The sequence below is a fragment of the Podarcis cretensis genome (assembly GCF_951804945.1).
Source record: "Podarcis cretensis genome assembly, chromosome: 15".
In the NCBI taxonomy this organism is placed as follows: domain Eukaryota; kingdom Metazoa; phylum Chordata; class Lepidosauria; order Squamata; family Lacertidae; genus Podarcis; species Podarcis cretensis.
This window is the reverse complement of record NC_137185.1, coordinates 23512535-23525489: the sequence shown is the minus strand read 5'-3', so window position 1 is coordinate 23525489 and position 12955 is coordinate 23512535. Positions and strand designations below refer to the sequence as shown.

General features: G+C 45.7%; 1 protein-coding gene and 1 long non-coding RNA gene across 5 annotated transcripts in view; one reads left to right on the top strand and one right to left on the bottom strand.

Moving 5' to 3' along the window:
* Positions 1 to 9163, bottom strand: part of LOC307203804 — a 446600-nt gene extending 437437 nt beyond the window's left edge. Inside the window, exon 1 of the long non-coding RNA XR_013833368.1 lies at positions 9149 to 9163. This is a non-coding gene — a long non-coding RNA (uncharacterized lncRNA). The remainder of the gene's footprint in view (positions 1 to 9148) is intronic.
* GRIK4 (glutamate ionotropic receptor kainate type subunit 4) overlaps positions 1 to 12955 on the top strand; it is a 472983-nt gene that overhangs the window by 45300 nt on the left and 414728 nt on the right. The gene's annotated exons all lie outside the window — the stretch shown is intronic.

Here is a 12955-nt window from a genome sequence, read left to right as displayed (position 1 = left end):
AAACACATCGTAATTAGGGGTGGGGGAGGGTGGGAGAGAGAGAGAGAGGAAATAGAAGAACGAACGATTCAGATTAAAACTGCAAAAATGTTTAAAACTGGAGAAGTGCTTACAAGGCAGCCTAAAAATGATCTGCCATGCACCATTTGTTGAGGTTTGATATAAAACGTCCCGAGAGCTCATGGAAGGAAGGGAATTAAGGAGATGTTTCTCCACTGAGGACGCCTTGAAATGGGCCCCTTGCAATTCTGGGGTGATAAATGTGCTTATGTTAACTTACATTACAGTTGCTTGGCTACCGTGAGGACAGATGCTGGACTAGGTGAGCTATTAGCCTGATCCAGGAAGCTCTCATGTTCTTAGTTGGTAGCACTCTGCTTCTGATAGTCTAGCACAGTCTTTCTCAACCTGTGGGTCCCCAGATGTTGTTGGACTACAACTCCCATCATCCCTAGCTAGCAAGGCCAGAGCTCAGGGATGATGGGAGTTGTAGTCCAACAACATCTGGGGACCCACAGGTTGAGAACCGCTGGCACAAACTGTCCAACCTGATTCTCCCCACCCACCCTGATATTTTAAAATACAGTTTCCATCAGCCCCAGGGGACATGGCCAACTATCTGGGATGAAGGGCACAAGGTTGGGGAAGCATGGGCTAGCTCACGATTTCAGGTTTGGAGGGTCTGCTGTATTTTTGCTCTCTTTTAATTAGGAGTCTGGGTTCTGCCCATCAAACCCAGTTATAAAATAGGGGTGGGGTGCAGAGCCAGTTTCCTGAATCATGCACTGAAACAAGAAGACCATTGGATCAAGTCAATGGTCCATCTATTCCAGCATCCTGTTTTCACAGTGGCTACCCAGGAGTGTGTGGGAAACCCATAAGCAAGATTCAAGGATGCCCTCCTGCAGCTTCCGGGAAGTGGTATTCAGAAGCATTACTGCCTCCAACTGAGGAAGCAGAGCTTAGTCACCATGGCAAGGAGCTACTATAGCCTCCTCCTGCATGAATTTGTGCTATCTGCTTTTAAAGCCATCCTAGTTGGTGACAGCCGCTTCCTCCTTCATACAAAACTACCTCTGAGTTAATGACAAGTATTGTAAACACAACCCACAAAAAAACTGGCCTCCATAGCTCAGACGGTAGAGCATGAGATTCTTAATCTCAAGGTTGTGGGTTTGAGTGGGGCAAAAGATTCCTGGATTTCAGCTGGTTGGACTTGATGGTCCTCATGGTCCCTTCCAACTCTACATTTCTATGATTCGACCACATGGCAGATCAGAAAACCTCAAAACCTGGCCAACAGAGCTCCAGAAAGACATAGTTAACAGCAGTAGATAAATATGCCCATTTTACAGGTGGGCTACAGTGAGGATGATAAATGATAACAGGCCAGCTGTGAAAACAAAAAAAATTCCTTCCAGTAGCACCTTAAAGACCAGCTAAGTTAGTTCTTGGTATGAGCTTTCGTGTGCATGCACACTTCTTCAGATACACTTCTTCAGATACACCAGCTGTGGCATTTAATTTTCTCCCAACCCCAATCAAGCTTGCAACTTCAGTTGGCCCTGTCATATTATTAAACTGATGCTGTTCTACTGTTAGTCCCCCAGGGACCAATCAGAGCACCCAAAACTGCTTTTGGCCCACCCCAGTGTCAGTAATCTGAGGACCGCTCTTGTGAAAACACACCCCTTTGCATCGCAGCATTGTTGTGCTGATGAACCTGATAAAGAAACAATTCACCCACCCTGGGCCTTGAGACAAAGCAGGCTATGAATCTAAATGGATAACGATCCGATTTCATTAGTATCACGGAGACCGGGAATGATATTTCTTTTCAAACTGATGTGCCTGGAGCCTGGCACTTAAATTATTCTGTCTAGGTACCCAGAATAAATGGACCACCCTTAAAAGGATCTGAATTTTCCAACAGAGTCTATTGTTCTTCTAGTCTCCTGGATGTTCTTGCAATGTGAGGCTGTAGCTTGACTTGGCTTTATATATTATAAAAAGCCGGATACTGTGTGATGTCTAACTTGCAATTGGGGCTTCGGTCAGAGCGGGAACTTGAACACCATAACTTGCTCTCAGTGTTTAGGGCTCAGGGATGTAAAAAGGTACCAATTTCCATCACAACCAGCATTGTTTCTGCGCTGCTGCAGTCCCCTTTCTGCCAAATACTCACCTTCCTGCCTGCTATTTAACATAGGTTATATAAGTTATGCAAATAGGTATGTAAGTTATGTAACTTGCATTCACTTCCATGTAAAGCAAACATCAAAACAATGTTCAACAAAACCATTAATTGCATATCAATTGCATACTTAACACCCCTGCAATCGAATGAATCTATACAATATTTGCTTGACCGATTTCCATTCCCAGCCACAGATAGGCAATCTAACTGCAGCAGTTTTCACTGCATGCCCAAAGTCCCAGTTTCAATCCCCAGCATCTCCAGGTAAGGCTGGGAGGGATCCCTGTCTGAAATCCTGGAGAGCTGCTGCCAGTCAGTGTAGACAATACTGAGCTAGTTGGACCAGTGGTTTGGCTTGGTGTTATTGTCATTGATTTATTTAATAATAATTCCAGACCGCTTATTATTAGCAAGAATCTCAATGAGGTTTGTAAAGGTTTTTTTTATTAATATTTTATTTTTTACCAACCACCAGAACACAAACAGTGAAACCCCCCAGGTGGCTGATACATTGGGTATACATATTCAATAATATACATATTCAGTAATATACATATTCAAATCAACCATATGTACACTTCTATATACCTTAACACTCCTCCCTCCACAAGGTTTATTTAACTTTTAACATTTTAATTACCCCAAATTGTTCAAACCTACCCAAATAATTCAATATCTTCTCAAACCAATCCTCCTCTTTCTCACTGACCTTAAGCCCTTTCATTCTATGTATCTTCACAGTTAGGTATTCTAAAATTATAATATTATTCAGTTTTTTCCTCCATTGGTTCACCCCTAGCTCTTCTGCTGGTTTTCCCAGTAGTGATGTATGGAAGTGAGAGCTGGACCATAAAGAAGGCTGATCACCGAAGAATTGGTGCTTTTGAATTATGGTGCTGGAGGAGACTCTTGAGAGTCCCATGGACTGCAAGAAGATCAAACCTCTCCATTCTGAAGGAAATCAGCCCTGAGTGCTCACTGGAAGGACAGATCCTGAAGCTGAGGCTCCAATACTTTAGCCACCTCATGAGAAGAGAAGACTCCCTGGAAAAGACCCTGATGCTGGGAAAGATTGAGGGCACAAGGAGAAGGGGATGACAGAGCAGCAGAAAAGAAATCTCTCCGCCATCTACTTGGCAGCCCTTCAATTATTTGAAGATAGTTGTCATTTCGCCTCTTCTCCTTGTTCCCCATCTGCCTCCTCCTCTCCTATATTTTTCTGCCTTTCTCTCCCACAGAGTTTTGTTGTCTATGCTTTGTTGCCCAAACAGAATGAACAGCTTCCTGTTTTAAGGCCATCTGCTGCTGGTGTTCTCGGTCGAAGTGCTCATCTCCCCCTCTGCTTTCACCAGCTGAAAGAACATTGTCTACCGGGTGTCATCTCGCTCCAGCCAACCTTGAATAGAACTTGGGAGACAGAAAGTTCTTTAAATGTTTGGAGGTTCCCCCCCCATCCCCCCCTTTCTGGTGCTTTTAAAGAACTTTCTCCCCAGCCCAATAAATTTTGGCAGCTGGTACCTCCCTCCCCACCAGTGAAGAAGCGGAGAGTGAAGACCTACATCGGGAACAAGCAGGGAATAAATGTCTACGTTGGGATCTGCTGCCCCTGTGGATTCTGCCGCCTGAGGTGGTTGCCTCACTTTGCCTCATGGGTCGACCGGCCCTGAGCTCACAGCTGTTTTTGTGGCTGTACCTGAACTCAGCACACTGACTCTATGCCGTACTATACATTGCGAAGAGGAAGGAGGGAAGGTGTGTTGAAATGGGGTCACATTGTGGATCAGAAAATCTGTTTATCACACATTCAGCATTAAGCCACAGTCATTAAGCTGGTTTCCAACTGGTTTATATTAGTAGAGGGGAGGAAGAGAAATGGTTTAAGCTTTTCTCCCTTCTCCACTTCTATTAGGGTGCCCTACTATTTTTTTCAAATGGAAAGGTGATGCAGCTCAAACCCACCAATACCATGCCGTCTGTCCTTGCAACCAGGCCCCATACTGCTAGAGCAAAACTTTGGAATATGAAGAACAGAGCACACTCGAGCATGTGCAAAGTGCCTTTCCCTCACCACAAACAACAACCATAGGCTGATTCAGGTTTCAGCTGTGTGGCATGGGAACCCACACCAAGCTTCTTACACTACTCCAGCAATGTCTGTTCAAAGCAGTCATCTGTGCGGGTCAACTGGTGTTGATGCTTCTGATACCACTATGCTAAATTTACTCAGGAGCTCTTTGGAGCAACTCTGTTAAAAACTTTTTGGAAGTCCGACCAGGATCCAAGAATTCCCTTATCTATTCTGTTTGGCTCTCTTGAAGAATTCTTAAAGGTTAGTGAGGTAGGGCTTCTGTTTGCAGAGTCCATGCTGATGCTGTTTTGGCAAGGCTTGTTCTTCTCTAGCTAGCTTTAAGGATGCTTCCCACCAATTTTCCCAGGGCAGAAGTTATGGCCATGAGGTTTTAATATACTGGATCCTTTTAATAATATTTTTTTGACTAGGTGGTGGTAATGTCATCTTATCTTGAAGTCCTGTGGCATGGAGAATAATCTTGGGGGCAAATTTCATGCCTTGGTTAGACATGCAGCTATTTCACATTTGAGTTCCTTAAAGACTCTCGGGTGACATATTCATTTTTAAATTGTCGATTAGCTCTAAGACAGGTTCAGCTGTTGTCATTTCAGCTTGATTTACATCTTTATATGCCCCTCCTCCTTCCATCCTGCTTCTCTGTAATCTCTCTCCTTCAGAGATCCTTTCTTACCTAACAATCTACTCTCCTCCCTGGTTGGTTTCCAGTTAGAGGTGCATTCAAATATTTTTTGAAATTATTTTGTCCTTTAAATTCAGCAACATGCTCTTCAGCTCTTTTCCTGTTCCCTTGCCATAACACCAGCTCATGTTTGCTTTGCTGAAGTTGTGATCCTTTTTATTTCTTAATCACACTTCTTATCCTGCCATTCCAAAGGAACCCAGGGTGGCAAACATCAAAATTTTCAAACAATGCAATTTAATAAAATAATAATAATAATACTCAAAACATTCAGAACTATCAAAAACCCATCAAAAACCATTTCACTTTATTTGGTTCCATTTCCAGTCTTTTTAAAGGAGCCCTTCTTGACATCCACTGTCTTTTTACTCAGTTGACATTGCTCATTAGCCATGCTGGCATCCTTCTTGGACATGTATACAAGTATGGTACAAAGCATGTTATCTGGGCATCCTTTGAATAAGAAGAAAGCAAGATTCTATGCCCAACTAATTGGGCCTGCTGTTCAGCTCTTAAAATTAAAGGTACAAGGTCAAATTAAATTCACCCCCCCCAAAAAAAACCCCCAACAGATAAAAACCAAGCCTCTCCCTCCACCTGCTTATTTTCCAGCCTTCTGTTGCAAGTCTCCAACACATCTCTTTTGTGTCTTGGTTTTTATACTTGCCCTGTCTAACCCTAGCAGCAAAATAGTCTGCAATAATAAACCGCTAATGATGCAAGTTTTAAGAGCTTGCAGAAAGCACCAGGGGGAAAACCTTGCACAAGGCTGGGGTGGGAGGGTGAGGATAGAGGCTCCAGGTCGGGCTTAATTTGTGATCTTTATCCAAGTTTCATTTGAGTGCTCTGTCAACAGGACACAAGTGCTTTGGCACCCCATGAGAGCAGCCGATAAACTTCGCCTGGGAGGGTTCTGATTGTCGCTCAGTATCCGTAACCGGCTCGCCCCAGGCGGCCCTTGGCCCAGCTGTTCCCGTTTTTGCCTTATTTGTGTTGGTTGTGTCCCCCGCCTTCTCCTTCGCTCAAACTTTCTTTTAATTAAAGGGCTCTGTCAAGCTAAGCTCCTCCAACCGAATGATGGTTCGCTAAGCATTTGCAGGCAAGCGGGGGCCAAAACGAAGACAGGGTTCAGGGGTTAGCAGTTGGGCGTCTTCTGGCATTTGTGCAAAATCCTGCCTGGGTGTAATAGGATGAAGTGGCTTCTTCTTCTTTTGGATAACTCCCCCCCCCCCCCGAAACAGGGTGCCAAGTGTCATGTTTAGTCTTCGGATTTCTGCTTAGAGAAGTGACATTCCCCCACCCCCACCCCCGGAAACTTCCCTCAAGGAAAAGAACCCGAGGTGGCGCCATTTCTTGGATACATTTTATTCCCTGCTTCCCCCCCTCCCCCTCCTCTCTCTGCTTATTTCACTAATGACTTTATAGGTATCAAAGCAGCTGCATCCAGGTCTAATTGCAGCACTTAAGAGAAAGAGAAGCACCTCATTGTTGCATTTCCTGGAGACGGTGGCAAAGCGCCCGTTGACTTAATGGGGATGTTAGGTTAAGAAGCGTTTTTCTTAAATGGTGCTTCACCTCTGGATGAAAGAAGCCGGCCTTAATACAAGGCTGCTTCTAAGAACTGAAAAGGGAGGTGGTGATGGAATGCGTTTCTGCACAGAAAGTTCTTCCTCTGTATCCCTGTCTCACCTCTGCACTGCACTCCTCAGCCAATCCCAGATGTGTAGAGGCTCACTGCCCCAGTCCTTGAAATCGTGTTAGTGCCCAAAGCTTTGGTGCCAAAACCTTTGGGTCCAAGCTCAGGAGTATCCACAGATGGACCCAGAGTCATCAGTCTCCTTGTAAATTGCAGTGGTCAGACTAGATGCACATCAGGGTCCCTTCCAGCTTCACAATTCTAGGAATCCCTGATACTGTATTCCAGGGGTAGGCAAACTTTTTCAGCAGGGGGCAAGTCCACTGTCCCTTAGACCTTGTGGGGGGCAGGACTACTTTGGAAAAAAATGAATGGATTCCTATGCCCCACAAATAACCCAGAGATGCATTTTAAATAAAAGCACACATTCTGCTCATGTAAAAACACCAAGCAGGCCCCACAAATAACCCAGAGATGCATTTTAAATAAAAGGACACATTCTACTCATGTAAAAACACGCTGATTCCCAGACTGTCCGCGGGCCAGATTGAGAAGGTGATTGGGCAGGATCTAGCCCCCGGGCCTTAGTTTGCCTACGCATGCTGTATTCCTTCACTGCCAGCGTCCATGGTGAGGGTGTGGTTTAGGAGGCCAGAGGATATAAGGCCTTCTTCTGAAGCCTTCCAGTTGGAGGAAACACCACAGGCTTCTAGTTCCCCTGCTTGTACCTTGCCTGAACTCATTGTGATGTTGAACTTGGGCTGCTGCCTGACTTTGTCCCCAGGGTTATGTTTGAATCTAGCACTCTGGGACAGCTCATTCGGTAAAGCAAGAGGTTCGAGTTCGAGGCCCCACCTTGAGGAAGGAAATCTTTTCCTCTTTTTGAAGCCGAAACCAAACCGTCAAGTATTTGCAAGTAGTAGTAGTTGTTATTTTTCAGCAGATATTCCCATAGCTGGAAGAACTCGTGGAAATTCAAGTGTCCCCAGCAAGTCAGCTGGATCACAATTTAACATGCTGAAATGGTTTAAGAAAAATAAATTCCTTTACCACTCTTAGCTCAGTGGGTGGAACCAGAGCTAGTCTTGTTAGAGCAGCCAGAAGCCTCTCATTAGTTGGGGAAATTCACTCAAGTGGAAGGAAATAATCAAGCCGTCTCTTATGGGCGTGTTATTTTTCCTGACTGTGAGCATGTGTATGGAAGACAACTGGAGGGGAAAGGTGAGAACAGGTTGGGGTGTGTGTGTGTGTGTGTGTGTGTGTGTGTGTATAGCTCTATGCTGTTACATTATATTCCCCCCTCCCCTGGGATAGTTATAAAACAAACTAAGTAAGTAACACTGTTTGATGCTCACAGAATGCAACGGGAACCTGAGCTGCAACATCTGCAGCTCTGTGTCCATCCATCCATCCATCCAGATCCCCCCTCTCCAAGGAATTCAATGTAACATACACTCTTCTCTCCCTCTCCATTTTCTCTAAACATCGTTCCTGTGAGGTAGGTTAGGCTGCAAGGGAGTGCCTGGCCCCAGGTCACCCAATATGGGCTTCATGACTGAGTGGGGATTTGAATCTTGGTCTCATAGGTCCTAGTTCTAGCACTGTAACCACTACGCCACACTGGCTCTCCAGCACCCTGTTCTCACAGTGGTCCATCAGATGCCTGTGGGAAGCCTTCAAGCTGGACATGAGTGCAGTAGCACTCTGCCCCCCCCCCCCGTAATTCCCAGAAACTGGTATTCAGAGGCATAATGCCTCTAGCAATAGTGTTCCTCTGTTCATTTCTCTGATCCTCTTTGTTAAGTTGTGGGTTGACATAGCAGACGGCACAGCGATTTCTCCAAGTAGCTCTTTATTTTGTAAGCTGGAATAGAACTGACTGCAAACAGCTCAGCCGGCCTGCTTTTATAGGCAGCCGGCTGTCAACATTGTAGCAACAACAGCCCAGAGTTTCCCGCCTAAAATAACTGACGTGGACCTGAGTGAAAACTATATACAGTATCCCCCTGCTGGCCCAGGGTGAAACTTCACTACATAACACTCTTTGAAAGCTATCCGAGTTGGTAGGCATCACTGCCTCCTGTGGGAGCGAGTTCCACAGTTTAACAATGTCTGCATTCTTTTCTGTGACAGATAGGCCATGGTTTGGGGAATGTCTCTGGAAGCTCTCAGAGCTCTCATCAGACAATAGGTCAATGTATTACCTTGCAGCCAGGGTTGGGGGTAGTCAATGTGATGTTAGTAAAGGTAAAGGTACCCCTGCCCGTACGGGCCAGTCTTGACAGACTCTGGGGTTGTGCGCCCATCTCACTTAAGAGGCCAGGGGCCAGCGCTGTCCGGAGACACTTCCGGGTCACGTGGCCAGCGTGACAAAGCTGCATCTGGCGAGCCAGAGCCACACACGGAAACACCGTTTACCTTCCCGCTGGTAAGCGGTCCCTATTTATCTACTTGCACCCGGAGGTGCTTTCGAACTGCTAGGTTGGCAGGCGCTGGGACCGAGCAGCGGGAGCGCACCCCGCCGCAGGGATTCGAACCGCCGACCTTTCGATCGGCAAGTCCTAGGCACTGAGGCTTTAACCCACAGCGCCACCTGTGTCCCTGTGATGTTAGTGATGTTAGTGGACTCCAATTCCCATCAGCACCAGCCAGCATAGCCAATCATCAGGGATGGTGGGAGTCATAGTTCAGCAAATATCGAGAGGGCCACATGTTTCCCCTTAGCCCTCTTCTTGAATGACTTTTGGAAATGGGGAGAGAGATAGCAAGGAACTTTTAGCAAACAGTGCTCAAATTGGGGAAGATACATAGGAGACCCAGCTCCCTTCCCCTCTGAGATGTACCCTGCAAATGCTATTTTCAAAGGCTATGGTGGGAATGAATTGGATAAAAAGGATGTGTGTGTAAATTTTGTTAAAGTTAACTGACCAGCTTTGCTGGTTGTTCTGAACCTGGCAGCACGTAAGGTTACCAGATGTCCCCGTTTCCTGGGGACAGTCCCCGGATTTACAAATCAGTCCCCATACAAAATCCATTGAAGTTGAAAAGTGTCCCCAGATTCATTGAAAAAAAATCTGGTAACCTTACATTATGTCAGCTCTCCAGTAAAGGGTCAATCCATGCACCCAAAGTCCCACAGAGATTCTGGAGCATCTAAGCTGAAGTCCATCAACATGGGCAGTGAAGCAGACCCAATTACTGCCCTTTTATACTCTGCATGCTGATTGTACCATCTGGGCTTGATGAGGCATGTGACCCTCACCTGCTCCAAGTCTACTACAGCTGAGGAAGCACACGCCTCGTCCCACAGCTAGCGAGCCCCACCTGGCCAGCTAGTGAGCTGGGCTGTGGGCCCTTGCTTGTCTCAGCTTCCTGGAGTGTCCCTGCTGCTGCTCCCTATGCCTCAGAGCCCACCATGTTTGTAGAGACAGGGGCCACTCTGGCTCTGGCAATGGATCCTGCTGCTCTGGTTCCTGTGCACTGACCCCATCCCTTTGTCATCCTCCATCACCCTGTGAGTACTTCCTTCCCCATCCCCAGCTTGCCCTGGTGTGTCCCAGTCCTGGCTACATCCTCCTCCTCCTCCCTGTAGTCCTGTCAGTTCATGTCAATGGTGGAGTTGTGGCCATAGAGGCACTTCCCTTCATATGTGGTGGGAATGTCCGGAGATTTGGGATTTCTGGTCCTGGATCTTTGATAGATCATCTGATGTCACAGTCTTAGACCCCTCCTTTGCTCTGTTGCCTCTGGAAAGCTCATTAAATCCCAATGGAAAACAAAAAACATTAGTATCTCTTCACGCTTGGCGGCTGCCAGAACGATATTGGCTCAGCATTGCAAATCTTCCGTTCCCTCTTCTCAGGTAGTCTCGTTTCAAGTCCTTATTATTGGGTTTGAACAACTTGGGAGCAGTTTACCTGTGAGATCTCCTTGCCCCATATATGCCCACTTGACTGCTTTCATCTGTGGAACTGCCACTGTTACAGGTGTCACAAAATACCTGTCCTGCGTTTGCAAGGAAACAATCTTTTTGTGTGGCAGCACCTACACTTTGGGACTCCCTGCCTATTGACATCATGCAGCTGCCTTCAGTGTACTCTTTTTCAGCACCTGCTAAAACATTTTTCCTTAGAAAGCCTGCCCAGATATATAGAATGCTGATGTGTGTTTTCATTTGCTTTTAGTTGATTACAGGTGTTCCCCCCCCCCAATGCTTTAAATAGATGCTTTAACCTGTTTTTACTAATATTTTATTGTTTTATTCTTTTTGCAAGCCTTTTAAAAGTCCCCCCTGCAAAAAAACAACAACAAGAAGTGCACAAATTTGATGGAAGAAAATAAGTGGTGTGGGATATACTTTCAAAGTTTATCACGCTCCATTTTAGGGTGCATTGGGATCCACTAAAAAAGACCATTTTAATTGGGCGTGGCATCAACCCATCCCTTAGAGAGAGAAAACAAAGGAAGTGTGCCCCCTCCATCCACATATCAGGGTGGAGAGGCTATTTTGATACAAATTAAAAGTATAAAGAAAATATGTTCAACCCCCCCCCCCCCCATGTGTTTACGATGTACTTACATTGAACAGTTTTGTTCTACAAGTCTATTTCAACTCCACAAGCTGCAGTAATGTTTTGGAAAGTGGTTACTTTTCTCTTGTATGCTTTGTGATAAATAAATTTTAAACACCCCCAATCCCAAATTAAAGCACTGGTATTAACTGCAAGTGCCTACTTAAGCAGGCTTTGGGGAACCAGATCAAGGGTTAAGAGAGAGGGAGTGACGTGTGCTTTTTGCAAAGGGCTCTCTCCCCCCGCAAGTATAAATTGGGTTTATAAAATGCACTAAGAGAAACGGATGCACTGTTTGCGATACTGCTGTTTTTATTTTGGATGTGAGCTAACAAGGAACATATTGAAAGGAATGAAAGAACATGGAACCGTGGGGAGTAGTTAGTCAATGAATATGAAAGGACAAAAGGCTTTAACGGTGACAGAAGGAAGTTCTTTATGAGAACCGCCAGCAAAGGGGAAAGCTGCAAATAGATTTGGCGCGGCGGCGCGAGGGTGCAGTCAGATAACAAAATGCAATCTAGCAGGGGTTAGGGGAGCGAATCCATTTTATGGGTGGCTTGTTGTTGCCGGGTACTATTCAGGGGCTCATGTCCCCTTCCTCTTTGTTGGATGAGCTTTGGCAAGCGAGATGTGACGGGTGGTTAAAATATATGTGCAATTCTTATCGCAGATCAGCCGGGACACACAATGTTTAGTTGTGGCTGGGCTTGGAGAACGGGGAAGGAGAGTAGGAAGATGAAAAGTGGTCTCTGCTAAAAGAGCATGTCTGGAAGTGGGGAGGCACTGAATTTGTGAGTTTGAAGAACAGTATGCTGAGGGCCTAGGCATTTCCCCCAGGCAGAAAGTCTGGTTCGCACATGCATGTACATCCCTTAATCACTTGGGGAGCGGCAGATGAATGTGTGAACTATTTCCTTTTGAGAAAGTTTTGTGTGTTTCGATTAGGGATGTGAGAAAAACTCCAATGGATATGGGAGTGGAAATCCCCAAAGTTTGTGTATGTGTCCCCTTCCTGGAACAGAAATTAATCTAGCAAATGCAGTCAGTATTTGTTGCTTTCAGTCCTCAAACGATAATTATGTTTTCCCCATTAGCACTGTGTTTTCTTTGCATTAAAATGGAGTGGAATAATGTAATGGGAATGTCATTTATGTAATTATTTATGTAAGCTGTGTAATTTTGGCACAGCAGACAGCAGGATGATGAATGCAATTTTTTTGGCAGAAGATGAACAGCAGCAGAATGCAAACAGTGCTGCATGCAGTGACTACAGGACAGAATGGAAAACAATGCTTTCTTCTATCCCTGGTTTTGATACAGAACATATGGGTGATGTAATGTCTCTGATGGTCCATTCACATAATCAAGGCAACACTTGAGAAACATGCATAACCCTATCCCACCAAAGAGGAACATAGGAAGGGGCATAGGAATATACATCCTGAATCAGACCACAAATTCATTGTCCACAATGACTGGCAGCTGCTCTCCAGGGTTTCAGGCAGGGGATCTCCCCTAGCCCTACCTGGAGATGCTGGGGAGTGAACTTGGGACTCCCCAGCATGCAAGGCAGATGCTCTTCCACTAAGCTATGACCCTTCCCCAGAGTTGAGTCTGGCCAAGACATTTGGCTGAAGGAAAAAATGGCATCCTGTGTTCCCCATTCCACAAAGGAAACCAAGTGGACAGATAGTGACCTCCTTGGGACTCAAGCCTAAACCAGGATATAAGTCTAAGCTTGTCACCCTGGGCTGCCCAGATGACAAGACCCCTCTCT